The sequence below is a fragment of the Pan paniscus genome, chromosome 4 (assembly GCF_029289425.2).
Source record: "Pan paniscus chromosome 4, NHGRI_mPanPan1-v2.0_pri, whole genome shotgun sequence".
Taxonomy (NCBI): domain Eukaryota; kingdom Metazoa; phylum Chordata; class Mammalia; order Primates; family Hominidae; genus Pan; species Pan paniscus.
Window position 1 is genome coordinate 157650992 of NC_073253.2, and position 12525 is coordinate 157663516.

The following is a 12525-nucleotide window of genomic DNA, read 5'->3' on the forward strand; positions in this document are numbered from 1 at the left end:
GAAGGAATTGATGGTTAGTTACTAGCAGGCCCTGAGCACAGCTGGTAGCCGCAGGAAGAGCTGGCAGGGTGAGAGGTAGGAGCAGCTAATCAAACTGTCTAATGGGCTGATTAGACAAGCAGTGGGATCAACCAGCAGGGGTAGGCGATTCAACTGCCAGAGGATCAGAGGGACAGGAAAGGCAAAGACAGAACAAGGTCAGTCAGGTGCCTGAGTAAAAGGGAAGATGATTGGGTGGCAGTCTGATCAGCCAGCTGTGACAGCTCATCAAACAATAAAGGGAGCCAACTGTAGTAGTAGCAAGGAGGGCCGAGGGGACGGAACAGTTTACAGAGCGGGAGAATCTCACAGTCAGAAAAGCTAATCAAAGCTGACAGGAGCTCCGCAGAGCTAGGGGCGGGACTAGTGACTTTGCAGCCAGTGCCTTTGGTCAAGGGTTTATTTTTTCACATCACAAGCAGAGCATGCAGCTCAGTTGCTTTCTCTGCTGTCCCAAGGCTCAGGGGACTGAGATTTGAAGACTCGTCGACAAAGTAGGGCAGAGATGCCAAGTCCCAGCTCCTATAAATATGGCAGCCTAGACCAGGAGCTGAGACCTGATTGAAAGCCTGGCCAGCCTGATTTACCCAGGCAAATACATATGCAAGCATTCCTCTTTTTGTTCTTTCCTTTTTCTTGTTTCCCCTTCTTTTTTCATCTTTTCTTTTTTTTATTTTAATCATAACACCTGCACTCTTAGAAAAATTGCATCAAGGATTCTGAATGTACAAGTTTAGGTCAAAATATGACATATCTTAAATATATCAGAAATATCTGCCCTTTGTTTTTTAAACTTCAGATACAGACTCAACACACTTAACCCTTTTGTCCTTTTTTTCTCCCCACCAAGCCACTACATATTTTCTTTTTTGTTATAACACACAGACAAAGACACACATTTAAATACTTTAAAATTGCACTCTTGTGAAGTGATTATATAATGGATTTTCTTAAAGCAGAAAATAAATGTCCAACTTGAAAAACAACAATTTTCCCTATCTTCTTTCTGTTGTTGCTAATAGGAGTCCATCACCATCAAACCCATCTTTCATGTTTAGAAGAATAATTGTTGTCCTATAACCTATATTTCCCTTGTCTATGATGACTTGGGAATTTAAAGGCACATAATAACAACAAGAATAACTACCTTCTTTGAGTGCTTACTTGGAAATACTCTATGCTATAAGAACCTATTGATACTTCCACTTTACTGGGAAATGAGGCCCATAGAAGTTAAGATTAACCAAAGCCACACACACTAGGATGCAGTTAAATTGAAACTCAAATGCTGCTTCACTTATCCACCATGTCACATCACCTTTATGTTTCAAACAACATTAAGAAATACAAGATGAAAACTTGCATAAGGTTTTACTACTCTTCCCACTTTTGTTCTTACACGGAATAGACTAAAGAAAGCTTTCTACCAAGGCTTAAAATTTCTGTGCGTTATGAAAAGCAAACGGCATGCTTTTAGAATATAGCAGGTGAAATTATTTCAAGAAGTGACATAGCTATATTTGGTAGGTGTTACAGCAGCTGTGAATTAAGCATGGGCTCCAGCATATCCCTCTCTGACCTTCTGCATCATCTGGAAAAGGATCGGGAACAAAAAAAAATTAAAATGTTATTTTAGTGTGTGAATTAATTCATTCAATATTAACTAAGCTTGAAACCACAATAATTAAAACAAGAATAGACAGGTTCATTCAAATTTAAATTCACGTAAGTACAGGATTTAAATTAGTATAAAGGTGACATTGCAGATCACCAAAGGAAACAAGAACTTCCTACTGTTCCTAGGTTAATTTTCTTACTATAGAAAAAAGCAGTAAGGTCCTTGTTTTAAAACAAATACCAAAATTAATTCCAGATAGATTAAACTTAAATTTGGTAGACTCTGTGTTGGAATATATGTAGCCACTGTATTAAAAAAAAAAAAACCTTCAGTAATGTGTTTGCCTTTCAACACAACACTTTTAGTGAATGCCCATCACATCATTGTTTACTCTAACCATGATGAAAGGCTACCTGTGAGACAAATGTTACACAACAGGGGATCTCATAAATAAAATATGAAGCATGCTTATAAAAAACGGGTCCTATGCTATCACTACCAACAAATTGTGCTAAAAGGCTCATATATTACCCTGTAACTATAAAATAAAACCAATATTTTCATGAAATATGTAAAATAGATGTAATCTATGTCAAGGTAAACTACTGTAAATTACGTCAGAAAGGGCACTTTTGGTGATAGTGCCAATTATATCCCAGGTAGTGCCTGTACTAGTCAGCATGGTGGTTTATATTGAGTAGACACATAATATATATGTGACGAAGTCAATTTTATTTTCCTGAAATGATTCCATAATTCTCTAGTTAATTTTAAAATGTCTTTGTATCTTCATGATCCTGTTTGATTATGCGTAGGTAAATGCTTAAAAGCTAACACTTTACTCAAACAGCTTTTATTTTCCTAACTGGTATTTAAACCTTATTACATTAATACTTTCTTAATGTTTTATTTTGGCCTGCTTCCAGTCCTCTTGTAAACCAGTGAATCAGAATGACGAACTAAGTACCAGTAAGAAACACTGGGAGGTTCCTCATGTCTTCAATCTCTCTCTTCCCCAACAAATGTAGCCCCAAAAGAATTTTTTCTCATGTAAATTTTTGAAGGATTTAATATCTTTCCAAGCTTAGCTGTAAGTGAAGAATCAGACTCCATGTTATTACATTACACATGAGCCTTTCATAGAAGTAGTACATTTTTAGCTGCCTGCCCTCTCTCTAGGAGACAGGAAAAAAGTTATTATTTTTAAGTAGTTATATGACATGAATCATAATGATTATTTTGGTCATGCTTCAAACTCCAAAGCATTACATAAAGAAGGCATACCTTGGAGAAACTGAACAAAAACACAAGAATCCTAAGCATCGGGCTAAAGAACACATTGGTTTATTTTGAAAATGGTTTAATTTGAAACCTGAATATTATCAGTAGATAGAAATGATAATTCACAATCAAGCCAGAAGAAACTTGCTTTTTTTGTCAATTTTCTTTAAAGATTTTAAATGTCACGTTCAAACATACAACTCTAACAACAACTCTCTCTCTCTCTCTCTCTCTATGTATATATACACGAGTTCAAAATTAACACATTGTATTACCACATCTAATATGCCTTCGTTCTTGATAAAATGTAAGAAAAATTTCAGTTTCAAAGGAAAGGACACCACTTTTGGTTAAACCCTAACATTTTTCTCAGATTTACGGTATTCTGTAAGACAAGCATAATTTTCCACCAGCTCGGGACATGAACTGGTATTAAAACTTAGCTCCTAAAAAATGTTACTGGAATTATGACTAAAGAAAAAAATTAAGTTAAACTTGAAATGGGCCTAACTATTGATGAGAGCTTGAATTTCAGGAAACAAGGATGGCTCACAAACCATACTGACAATCATAATAATCATTCATGTCAACCACCACCACAGCATCATTGTGTTTCAACTTTACCGAATCAGCAGTGAACAATCTTATCATCCTTATGTTAACACATAAACAGTTTACCTTTGAAAAAGCAGAGTCTTACCAGGGGTATATAAAACATTATCTCCAATACAGAAGGGTTTGAAAGACTCTATCTTCAAGGAGAATGGGGGATCGTTGAATTATAAACAATGTGTTCATTTTTAAGGCATGTCAATCATTTGAAATAATATTACTTTGTAACTTAATCTCAGATATATTTACTTAAGACAGAGTAAATCTGTAATAATATGATGGCAGTCCTAAAGAGGGAGATCATTTTCAATACAGCACATTCAGTTCAGTTTTGTTTACTTGTTTTTTTTATATTACTATTGTTCACTATTGAGAAGGAAATTATATTGATGAAGTCCCTGCATTTGTAATAATGATAGTTTAGGAACATAAATATAAGAGCATGAATCAGTCAAAAATAAGTGAATGATTCTGGGATTGAATCCAAATTTTATTTAAACCAAATTAGTTAACCCATTGCTTGGCCAATATACAAATTCATAGTTAGGCTAATGGAAGAATATCTAGAGCAGAAGTAGCATGCTCAAATACTTACAGAGGCCAGGATGGTATTATAAATGTTGAATATAGAATGATGAAGAATATTAGGTCCCCCATAAACCTTCAAAATTCAATAAAAATAACTATAGAAGGGTAGTGTTACTTTCAGCCATAAGTTGCCACTTTTGATATGGTGAAATGACTAGAGTATGTAACTGTATCCCCAAATGAAGGAGCCCAATATTAGAATCCCATGTAAGAGACAACCAAGTCTGTGACCAGTTATTATTCTTTGCTCAAGAGGCCGTCCAATTTGCCTCTTGCTAAGGAGATAAGATACAGTCATAGTTCCCAAGAAGCTGATAGTTTAAGTTTATAAGTTAATACCTAGTGAATAACAATTAATTATGACAAATACTATAGTAAATGTAAGTACAGAAAAGAGAACCATCTAGTGAAAATAGAGGTAGTGATATCTGCATTAAGTCATTAAGTATAAATAGGAATTATTCAGCAATGAAAGTGGGGAGACTCCGCAGGCAGGAAAACAGCATATTGTACATGTTAGTGATCAGTCTTCCTTTTCATTCTCTTGCCTTCTTTATTTCTCAACCTACAATAACTACAATAGCTAGCTAGCTAGAGCTCACTCAATAAATAGCTATTATTACTATAGTGGCACAATTGGTTGATGTTTTGAGTTAGCCAGAGCTGGCTGATTCAAATCCTGTTTTGTGAGTTTATTAGCTGTGTGACCTGGATTATGCCACTTAAATTCACTAGTTTTGTTTTCTTACCTGTTTAGTGAAGATAATAATTACCCACATTGTTGTCCTATAGATTAAATAAAATGATGCACATAAAACCCAGCTCCTACTACATAAAGGGCACATAAAATTCAATTTTTATTATCAGGGAAAATAAAACACAATATGCAGAGTTAGACAAAAGAAGATAGAAAATGGAGAGCAAGTGAAGTGATACAAACTCATCCACACCATTAATCCAGACCAAATTTAATAATAGTTATTTTTTCTCCCTAGAAAGTTGTTGGTTGCTCAGATGTGATTCAGAAATGCCAGCATGGGGGCCATGGAAAGGGCTTCAATAGGGGAACTGATGAATTACTAGAAAGAACATGAGTGGGAATGTTCCCAAGCTTAAGTGAGCTTTGAGTTCCCAAACAGAGCTAGCTGTTTCATTGCTGTGGTTTTTATTTACTAAATTTGGGCTGAGAAGCTAGGATTTGAGTTTCTGATGCTGTCTGTCATCAGATCACTGATATATTTCCTTATCTCCTGCATTATATCTCTTTCATGGTTATTCTTTTTTTTTTTTGCATCATTTTAAAATTAAAGCCTTGACTGTCCCTTGACTAAATGATTTTAGAATACAACTGTTTTTATTTTAAATTTCTTATTTACATTTACCTTCCATCATGGATGCTGGAAATAACTTTAGAATATTTTAAAACTCTAAGATGGAGAAAACATTCTGGGCAACAAATTTATGTTTATTTTTCAGGTAGCTCATGTCAATCTGACCCTTCTGAGCCTTACCTTTCCTTGTGGGACTACCCTTTAATTCTAAAAGACAATGCTTTGCACACAGTGTTAAACATATTATGTTCTGTGTTAATCATCATGGAATCCAAGGGTTTTCTTTGCTTCCTACCCTCTGTATCCAATAAACTAAACCATGCCAACGTGGTGATTTAGCAAATGATTTATTCTTTTCTGTCAATTTTGGGCTAGTAACAAATATTGCAAGAAAATCATGCTGCTTAATAAGTTCACATCTAACTGAGAATGCTAGTATTTTTCCACATGTCTAGAATGCATTTGCATCTTTAATTTTTCTCTAAGTAGTATAAAAATGTACTGACATAAACAACCAGTATAATTATGTTTCTATGAGGAGATCAAAAATCCAGAGTAGAAATAAAGAGATTTGTATTTGTATCCCAACTCTGATACTTATAATATGGCCCTGGCTATGTATTGGAACTTTATGGATACTTATGTACCAAATGTTTATTGATCACATATGTTTCAGATCCTAATCTTATCTCCTCAAAAACATGGTCATACAAATTTACAAGGTCAAGTATGGTTCAATGAGAAAAGAAAAGTGCATGTTTTAAATTGAAAAATTATAAAAAGAGTGAGAAATTCTTCAGCATCCTTTCATCTATCCATTTCTGAACAATGTCCCTTATGAAGCAAAAACTGCCTCCTAACTTATGAAAGACAGAAATAGCAGACACTTATTTTCTGAAGCTTCCTTTGTAGCCATAAACTAGGCACAGAAGCTCAAGTTTCTGTATTGGATGAACTGACCCTAGAGTCCTAGGAACCAGGAGGGATTTTGTCTTTCTAGTGGTAAATGTAGGAGGACTGAATTTCTAAATCTTGGTGACAGCAGTGCTACTGACAATGCCAAGAGCCACAAGACCAGTGTGATAAACATCAGCAAACAGGACCTCATGGTCACAATGGCACAGGGTTCCCTGACCAGTTCTGCATTGGCCTAATATACATAGTCCCAAACCTCATTCTCCCATCTTTTCAGTAGTGTCTAAGCTCTCCAATATCCTTTCAGTGCAACTAGTGTCTATTCAAATTAGCTAAAGGTGCTTTCTATTGCTGCAATTCTGACTCCTAACAGATATAAAGAGAGTTAAATTGTAGATGTTTTCAAAACACCCATCTACCTGTGGAAGATGCTACACTATTACTATTATGGGCTGAGGAAGACATAACAAAAGAGCTCCCCTCCCCAACTTCAATTGAAACTGACGTAATAGCCCAGTAGAGCTGATGTTTAGGGTGTCTTTGAATAAACATAGAAGTTAATCCTCTCAGTCTTAAAACATGAGAAAGTTGAATTTGTCTTAACTGAGTTTCTCTCTCAGGAAACCAACCATCAGGCCTCCCCAAATAGTCTCAAGGAGCTGAAACTCACCAGATCACTGCATTTGGACAATGAGATCCCAGATTCCTCACTCATCATAACTGCCTAGCCAACCACCTGCTTCCTGTTGACCAACTCCTCTTCCTTTCCCCTCCTTCTGCCCCATGAATGAATGTCTCTGTAATCAAATAACTTTAGAAGATGTTGCATACCATGCTCTCTTGGAAATCTGCATAACAAATCAACATATGATAGGCTCTGGGAAGTGTAATGGTAAAGAGATATTTGTGACTTTCTACCTTGCACCTAAACTTATTTGGCCGAGAAAAATGTATTTTCCAAAGCACCAATAACATTGTGCCATTAGGGTCCTGCTGAATGTGTTTTTAGGCATACATCTATGTCATATTATTTAGTCATCTTATTTTGGAAGAGATAATCCTAGAAGTATGCTACACATAGTAACAGGAGAAATAGCATGGGAATGGGATTCATATCACGTACCATGTGAAATATTATCTTGGGGATATCAATGCACCTCTCTGATCCTTAATTTCCTATTCTGTAGAATGTGGTAAATAACCCCTTTTATGTACATTACTAAAATACTGTGCCTAAAACTCTTAGCGCAATGTCTAGCACATAGGGAACTAGATGTATTATTGAAGAAAGATATTTACCTGACCCCTTCATGGGATTTGCAATAAGGGTGCCTCATTTACTCAGCCTGTAGCTCTCAACACCTCATGGGAGGGAGCATGAGAAAAAACAAGGTGGGAACTGGAGTGCAGGAGTGCTAGAACCAGCCAGCCACTCCAGTGCCAGCAGAGGTGAACTCCACTCACTCAAACCCACTGTGTTCCACCCGTCACAGAAGGGAGCACACAGGTGAGTGGGTACAGGAGCTGGGGGAGTGCTTCTTGGCCCTGGAAGGAGCAAACTCTGTGCGGGCCCTGTGGCAGTGTCTAGGGAGGATGCCCAAAATCCCTGAAGCCCCAGTGGTGAGTATTACAGTGCTCCTTTAGCTCTGCTGTCCATGAATACCTTAAGTGTTAACAGATCAATGGGCCCTCTGCCTTCCACCAGCAAAGGCAAAGTGTCAGTATGTCAGCCTTTCCTATCCTCAGTCATGGCTCCTGAGCTCTTGTCAAGCATCCAAGAGAAATGAGTTGTGCAAACAAACTGAAGAATGGTAGATGCAGGGTATTTTATTGCTGATGAAAATGGCTCTCATCAGGAAGGGAAGCTGAAAAAGGGATGGGTGAGAAGGTAATCTTCCCCTGAAGTTCAGCCATCTCCAGCCAGATTCTTCTCCAAAGTTATGCCGTCAGGCTGTCCTTCTGACTTCAAGCTGCTTCTCTCTGACATCCAGCTGTAGTCTCTGATATCCAGGTGCTTCTCCTTGCTGCTGGCTGAGTCTGGGGTTTTTATCGGCACAGGATGGGGGACAGGGCAGGGTCATGGGTGCATTTGGAAAAGGCAACATTTAAGCAGGAAAACAGGGATGGAAGTTCTCACTTTGGGCCACAGTCTCAGGCTTTTTGGCTTGAGAGTGGGACTTTGCCAGGGACCCGCATTTTTCTGCCTAGAATTTCTCTGCCTCCTGTCCCTATTATTATTATAAAAAATAAATTGAAAGTATTAAAAATTAAATTATATAATGCATGAAAATAATCTAGTAACAAAATCTCTGCCATCTACTAGCTGCTCAATAAAAAGATAGGTTACCTTTCTCTCTTTGGTAGAAGCAAATTTGATCAAATGCAATAAGGAGAATTGTGTATTCTCTTCACTACACTGTAAACAGAGGGAGGGAGGATAGAAGCTGAGTCTGGTTTTGCTCAGCATATTCCCCCAGAGCACCTAAAACAAAGTATATTTTTGTATATCACTGTATAAATGTCCCACTGTTTGTGTTAACTTCCCAGAGCACAGAATCAAAATGCTCCATTTTTTGCTCTGTAGAAATTTATTCAAAACAATAGATTGCATATAATAAGCTCTTTTTCTCATATTTTACTACATTTCTCAGCCTGGTCTCAATTTTGTTTTTCAATTCAAACTTCCAATGACTAGCAAAAGGCAAAGAAAGAAGAACATCTTATTTTTGATAGAGTTAAGGTGAATATATTGGCATCTCAACAAACGTACAGATTGAAAACTTCATTCTGAAACATTGGAAGACTTTCCTATTAAGCAGTGCTCCACTCTCAGATCCATGGATACAAAATTGCTATTGACTGCAGGGCAGAACAGCCTAACCAATTTCACAGAATTACATTTTGGTATATGGATTACAACTGCACAGAGAACAGCACATATATAAAGATACTGGCTTCTAGGACAAAGGAAAAATAGCAACTAGGGCAATATAGTCATATCAGAAAGCTAGAATATTTGTGTGATGGTTTGCATTTTGGAAAACGCCAGACTTAATTTTTCATACTTGGTCTCTTCAGTATTCTTGGGAGCATGGTAAATGCAGCTATAATGAATAATTTATAGTTATCAAAACTCTCTTAACCTCATCAATCATTCACATATTTAGCATAGGATTCTTCCCCCAAAGAAAAATATCTGAAAATCTCTACTTTTTGAAAGATAGTTCAATGCTTAAAAAATGATCCCAATTATTAATTTGGCCCAAAAGGCCCTGTGTAGTCTGACACCATCTCTAATAGTCGGGTTAGGCTATGCTATGCTACAATCATAAGCAAACCCCAAATTCCAGTGGCCTAACATAGCATTTTATCTATTAATCTATTTGTTACACAATGCCACTTGTCCATTCAACTCTTCTGAATAATTTTTCTCCAAATAGCGACTTACATCTGGATCAGTTAATTTTGGAAACTTTGCCATATCAATACAAGGTATCCTCATTGACCCCAGAAGAGAAAAAGAGGTACTAGATAATTAATTGTGCATGCCCTTTAATTGCCTCAGGCAAAGATGATATTCTCAGAGCTCCTCTGCCTGAAAGGGGTGAGGAGTTTGTATGTGAGTAAATGAATATTTAAGGAGTACCACTATCTCTTCTTCACCTCCTTACCTGTACCACTCTCCTACCTGTTCTCAGCTCTCAGCTGTACTCAGTTTTTTAAATCAGTCATGCTCTCTGCTCCTACAGGGAATTTGCACAACCTTTTATTTCTGTGGGTAATATCTTAATATTCTTCGCTATCATTCCGCCAACTACCTCTATCTACATGATTTTCTTTTTCTCCCATTCTCAGCTAAGCATCACCTTCTCATGGAACTCCTTCCCAAACTACCCCCCGCCTGCAAATACTATTACAGGAATTCTTTCATAAGAGGACTTATTACTTCATAGATATATGTTCCTCATTTGGCTATTTGACTAAGCCTTGCCTATCCCACTAGAACGGAGCTGCAAGAGAACATGAAATGTATTTTTTTATCACCATTGTATTCCCAATACATAGAAAAATAATTGGCCCATAATATAAATGCAATAAATTTTTGTTAAATGAATAAATGAATGATGAAGCATGTGGTATTCAGAGAGATTATAACATATGACCAAAGTTATAACCAACTGGTGACAAAGCCCAGACTTATACCCTGATCTACTGACTCTAAATTCCATTATCTTTTTATTGCTTCCCAGTAGGCTAAATTTGGAAATGGGCAGTTTCTTGGAAGGAAGGAATTGGAGATGCGTCGTAGAAAGACTTTCCTGTCAGAAATTTAAAAAGAAACACAGATTTTAGCCATCTGTTGTTACAGAGCCAACAATTCTTTGGGCCTGGAGATCCTTGGGTGTATAAGTTAATTACAAATCAACCATTGTCTACTTAAAGAAGAAAATGAAACTATTGTTAATATCAGCCAAAAGAGCTTTCAAAGTTTGAAGACAAAAAAAGTGTTTGCTTTGTGGCTTTCTATTGTCCCGTCGTTCTTATTTTCAGACTGTTGGGACAGACAAGTCACATTAATTTATGAGTCACACTTTCTAAAACTAGAACTTTATTTGCATGAACAATAGTTATGTGTCCAGCTTGATAGTCATTAAGGTAGAAAACCGACCTCTATTGAGTGAATAGCTTTTTCTGTTTCTGTAGATCACCTGAAATTAGGTGAAATTTCATTGTGAGATAGTCAGTTAAAAACTGCTAATTTATAAAAGTGATGCATACTCAATGGAAAATAAAAATAAAAACGAAATTCTTAAACAGTGCAAGGAAGAAATCAAATTTTGTTTGAAACCCTACCTCCCAAATGCAATCACAGTTACTATTTGGGTAAACATCCTTCCGAAGACAGTTATCTCTCAATAACCCATATTTTTAAGAAATTGGCTGTTTCCAGATGTACAACCCAAGGTTGAATTGTGCAATGTTTGAGTCAAAAGTCCCAGGTTTAAATGCTAACTCTGCCACCTACCAGCTGTGTGACCTTGGACAATTACTTAATTTATCTAACCTTCACTTTCTCCATTTAAAAATTTTGAGAGTATTTGCTTTCTAGGGTGGTTATAGAAATAAAATGAGAGAAAGTATGCAAAGTACCAGGTACAATGCCAGAAATACTCAGGCATCCAAGGAAAACAAATACAATTTTATTTTCCCAGGAGGATATAGATAAGTGATGATCCGATATGAGGATTAGATGACAAATGAAAAAGTGGGAGATCATTTTGCATGCAGTTAAAATTGCAAGACCAATGCCCTCAGCTACCCTTTTATCAGTGCTGAGGGGCACAGAGGCTAAATTGGCTTTTAAACATGTCTGATGGTTACATTTACTAAAATTATCTGAAAAGTCATTCTCTACAAAAATAAATTGGCTGGGAGTATATGAAGACGGAACTATCATTTATTGAGCAAAGTATTAAGCAGGTGTTGTGCTAGGTTCTTTACATTTATTGTTTTATTAAATCCTCCAAACAACACTATAAGTTAGATGCCATTGCTAGACATATTTTATAGATTAGGGAACTGAAACTTAGCAAGTTGCGGTGATTTGTCCAAGCAAATTGAGGTGATTTGTCTATTATTACATGTCTTTGGACATGTAATATAATACATGTCTTTGGACATGTAATAATAGAGGAACTGAGATATGATTCTAAGTTGGATCAACTACAAATTTTAAGCCCTAAATCATTGGGCAGCACTTCTTTCCCAGGTACCTGGAATATCTGCATTTATTTTTTTAAATCCTATAAAATGTGCTTTCAAGAAAACATAAGTTGAAAAGCAAAATATACTGTCTACTTATAGACAATGAGCTTAAGATCTGAAAGGATGCACCACTTGTTTACTGTCTGATAATATGCACAACCAGTTGAATGACAGAGCTAGGGAGGACCATGAACTCCTAAATTGCTCTAACTAAACTGGTTTTTGGAAGAAACCAAAGGCTACTCCCAGATTATCTCTTAAAAATTTCTGCCCAGAAAAATAGTGACAATCATACTGCATGTCTAAATAGCATGCTCTTTCAAAGATTACATGATTCTTGCAACAACTTTCAATCTGGAGGGTAGACATTATAAT